This window comes from Lactuca serriola, chromosome 4 (assembly GCF_051521515.1).
Source record: "Lactuca serriola cultivar US96UC23 chromosome 4, Lser_US96UC23_V15, whole genome shotgun sequence".
Taxonomy (NCBI): domain Eukaryota; kingdom Viridiplantae; phylum Streptophyta; class Magnoliopsida; order Asterales; family Asteraceae; genus Lactuca; species Lactuca serriola.
Window position 1 is genome coordinate 207,180,530 of NC_136411.1, and position 5,102 is coordinate 207,185,631.

At 35.5% G+C, this 5,102-nt stretch overlaps 1 pseudogene; it reads left to right on the forward strand.

Annotated features, from left to right (window-relative positions):
- The first annotated feature begins 3,196 nt into the window (after window positions 1-3,196).
- Window positions 3,197-4,507, forward strand: LOC145103211 (cytosolic sulfotransferase 5 pseudogene; annotated as a pseudogene).
- The last annotated feature ends 595 nt before the right edge of the window (window positions 4,508-5,102 follow it).

A 5,102-nucleotide genomic window follows, 5' to 3' on the forward strand; every position in this document is an offset into this window, starting at 1 on the left:
AAATTAAGGTATTAATATATCTTTCCGGGTTTGCGTTAACTCTAGTACGATTACATGTACCTGGGTTAGCTGGCACGAGCTGATAAAATATAATAAAATATCTTTCCAAGTTTGCGTTAACTCTAGTACGATTACAAGGACCTGGGTTAGCAGGCACGAGGTGATAAAATATAATAATAAATCTTTCCGAGTTTGCGTTAACTCGAGTACGATTACACGTACCTTGGTCAGCAGGCACAATGTGATAAAATATAATAATATATCTTTCCGGGTTTGCGTTAACTCTAATACGATTACACAAACCTGGGTTAGTAGGCACGAGGTGATAAAATATAATAATATATCTTTCTGGGTTTGCGTTAACACTGGTACGATTACACGTACCAGGGTTAGCAGGCAATAGGTGATAGCTATATATTAAATCAAAATTATTTATACAGAGCACATTTATAAATATCTGACAGTAATAAATAAAACATACAATTATACAAAACTCACATCAGTACCGACTAAGGCGTCAAAGTACAAAGTTTCATTACCTCTAGTAGTCGTCCTAACGATAGAACATTGAGTAAACTAAACTAGAATACAAAGTTTCGTTACCTCTAGTAGTCGTCCTAACGATAGAACATTGAGTAAACTAAACTAGAAACTAATTCGTAAAAGGGTTTAATCAATTTTATTAAACACATATAACTTAAAGGACCTTAAGTGATTAGTTCTATAATATCGTAGTTTATACATGAGAATTATACATATCATTAATAGTCGATGGGTAGTTGGATGTGTGATTTCCACCTTACTTCGTGTTCCTTCTTTGGTTGTGGGCTTAGGGCAGATTCACACAATTAACTATCCGCTTAATTGTAGAATATATATATATATATATATATATATATATATATATATATATATATATATATATATATATATATATATATATATATATATTTATAATTAGTGTAAACTAAGAGACTATAGAATGAACCACTGTGGTTACTATTATATTACAAGAAATAAGGAATTTCTTAAAGAATCTTTTCTTCAAATATAAAGGAACTATTACAGTAAACTCTGTGAGTACCAAGGGAATACACCAGGATTATATACAACAAGTATCTAATAACCAATGGGATGTGTGTCATCCCCCTCATTCCTTGTTCCTTGTTTGGTTGTGGGCTTAGTACAGATACACACATTCGATTGTTTGTTTACTCTGAGTTTTTATATAACTTGTATCCATTTATTACTCATAGAAATGATTGTAGAGTCATTTTTACTTATCTTTCATCAAAGTAGGAAATATAGGATTTTTTGGAGGAATTGACGAACTTTTCTAAACAAACTTACAATTTACTACAACTTACTAAACTTTCTACAACTTACATACATCACTAAAATCTAATGAACTCACCAGCTTAATTGCTGATCAACTCTTTCAAAATAACTTGTATTCTCAGGTAACTAGTAGACAGGTACTCGCACTGAGGATTCAGAAGATGGGGCAGTATAGCTTCAAGTCTTGTTTTGTTATTTGCCTATGTATTCTATGTTTTGTAAACACATACTTTGTAAACACTTTCTTTCTAATGAAATGGTTGTTTATTACTTGATTAATATGATGCATGTCTTGTGATACTAAACATGACATCCCCCACTCCCGAACGTTTCCGACGTTCCGGTTTTCGGGTGTGACAAAGAGGGATGATGATTGAAACAGAAAAAGGGGGAAATTAAACCCTAACACAATATATTGTGTAACCGAACTAAACATAACCTAATATATGACTATATAAATGAAAATCAAGATATTTACCTGAATCGGAGGTTAATGAAAACTACTTTTAGATTTTAAGGAGGTTTCCAGAATTAGAAGCATCAACGATGAGTTGTGTTGTCATGTGTTTGAAAGGAGATGGTTTTAACATGGCATAAGGAACTAACTCCAAGTGATAAAACAGATTTGGGAGGGAAGGAAACTTACAACAATTTTATGAAACTGGAATTGGATTGCGCCAATTTCAACGAGAGATCAGCGATTGTAAAACAAAAATGTGCGTACCTCAAAAAAAAATTTGTCGGCGTTCTCTTTCTAAACGTATACTAGATGCCAATAATCAACAATTTCTCTATCTGTCGTTGAACCCTCGCTGAAATACCTTCATTTTCTAATGATTAACGAGGGATTGAGGTGCGCCAATAAACACTTGCGAAATTCGTAGTTGATCCCTCGATAAACCCTAGCTATAAGCCTTAAACTTTGCTACAAAATTAATCCGTCGCTAAATTTGTCGCTGAAACTCAAGTTTCTAGTAGTGAAATACTAATTGGCAATTATAAAAAATTATTGGTAAAAAACTAATTGAGAAAATGAAAAAAAATACAAATATAAAAATGTGATAATTTAATGTGTAAATTATAATGTGATTATTGTAAAAGAAAACTTTTTGAAAATGAAAAAACATGGCAAAAAAAATCATTTCGGTTTTTTTGCTTACTATAATATAACCAAACAATGAAAATGATTCTAATATACATTTCTTTGGTGAATTCTTTATTATACTCATTTCTTTTTCTCCACCTTAATTTATTTTTTTCTCTATTTTCAATTCTATTTCTTGGTAGCAAACGCACGCATAGGTTTGAGTTTATACTCTGCATGGGGCTTCCTAGTGGCATTTAATTAATTATTATAAGGCCCAGTGGGCATAGAACCATTTTGTTGATCCAATTTCTAAGGGATTTGAAATAGTGGGACTGTAAAGTCGTCGCGAAATTCTGCACGATCGTTAAACGCTTCTTCAACGTACGTGATTGTCATCGGTAACCTCAATCACCGTCGTTGTCTAGTTCCCAACTCTTCGCTGATCTCTGACACCTTCCGAGTTTCCTTCCACTGGTGAAGGAATTTAATGTTCACCTTCAATTTGGCCCTCTTCATGTTCTTCTTCTTAAGCGGGCCCCATCATATCAGACACTCTTATTCTATTTCCGAGTGAGAATGGTGATTAGGAGGCTTCCATTGTTTTTCTTTCTCCTTAATCAATCAAGATCATGAATCTATGATCTCCATAGACTGAATGCTTCGGGTAGCAAAAATCCTGCCGATCTTATCGCCAACTGTCGCCATGCTACTATTGATTATATTTATATATTTCAGCTACATTGATTGTAGGTTTTATAGTTACTTAATATTATCTTATGTATGGCAATGACTATTAAAGAAGCTCCATATTTCGAGTTTTTCCTGCATCAATCTATCAATCTACTTCAACTCTACTCTGAAAACATGTCGACGGACCTCATTTCCAACCAAAATATATGCTCCCACCCCACAGCCATTAATGGCGAAAACCCAATCTCAGACCAACAAGAACACGTCCACAACAAGCTCAATGAAAAGGTAAACGGCCTTGTTGCGACTCTCCCCGAAGGCAAAGGTTGGAGGGGCCCTGAAATCTTTCTACATAAAGGTTTCTGGTTGCCCCAAACAGTTTTCAAGAGCTTATTAACGATCCACGAATACTTCCATCCAAACCCCACCGACATATTCCTCGCAGCTTTCATGAAGTGTGGAACCACCTGGCTTAGAGCTCTCATGTTCGCCACCGCCAACCGCCACCGTTACAAAATCTCTGACAATCCTCTTCATCAAACCGGACCCCACGGTGTCTTCCCTTCCCTCGACGCTCAAATCTTTCTTGATCAGTATTCTGTAAGAAAGTTCGACAATCTCCCTTCCCCTAGACTGTTTGCTACACACTTTGCTCATGACTTGTTACCGACCTCAATGACATCATCATCGTCGACATGCAAGTTTGTGTACGTGTGTAGGGATCCAAAAGACGCACTCATTTCCAAGTGGCATTATATGAGCAAAATCAGGTCGAAGGAACTCACACCCATTTCGTTTAATGAAGCTTACGAACTTTTCTGCAACGGGGTCTCCGAATACGGACCATTTTGGGAGCATGTGTTGGGGTACTGGAAAGCAAGCCAGGAATCACCTGAAAAGATCTTGTTCTTGAAGTATGAGGATATGAAGAAGGAACCATCTGTGGAGCTGAAGAAGTTGGCGGAGTTCATGGGAATGCCTTTTACAACGGAGGAAGAGGAGGGTGGGGTTGTGGAAGAGATTGTGAAGCTGTGTAGTTTTGAGAATTTGAGTAACTTTGAGGTGAATAAAGATGGTGTTCAGATGTTTGGGGCGGAGGTGGTGGTGGAGAATCGGAATTTTTTCAGGAAAGGAAAGGTGGGAGATTGGGAAAATTACTTGACTGAGGAGATGAGAGACCGGATTGATTCAATCACTGAAACCAGATTGAAAGATTCAGGGTTGGCACTAGGGCTCACCCAAAAAGCTTAATATTATTTCAAGTTTATGTTTTACATAATAGGAGACCAAACTTTTTTGTTATCGTTCTATTTCAATTTATGCATGTTAAACATTAGCATCAAGAAATTGTATGTGGTTTTCAAAATGAAATAAAGACATTATTAATAAAAACTAGGGAGGAGCCCCGCTTTGCGGGGTTGGATCCGCCAGAAATAACTGACCAGTGAGATTTATTGCAAGTTTGTTGAAGTTAATTAAAGCATCTTAATTTTATTTGTACCTAACATCGGGTGTGTAGGTGTTTGAAGTAGAATGTCCTAATAAGAAAAAAGATGGAAAATTACAACGTTACGTATAGTGTCTAAATAAGAAAAAAATAAAAGTGTAACATTGTAATAGAGAGAATTGAATGTAAGATGAGAATCAAGAATCTCAGATGTAGGCCAAATCTCACATACAATTAGTAAAAGAAAAAATTAAAATGTCATTCTTTCTCAGCAGGTTATACAAACATTTATTTGGTTTAAGAAAGTATCTAATAACCCATTTATAGAAATGATTCAAGATAAATTCGATTACTAAATGGACAAATGAGTCACAGTTATTGGCAGTCATTAGTGGTTGGAGCCAGACGTGACCATCTCTTGCTGTTTCACTTCCGGCTTATCCAATAATTTAAGATGAACCAACTTCATTCACACTCCATTCCATTCCATTAGAAAGAAACTGTGACCAGAGATGTTAGATGTTAGCATTTCTTTTGAAA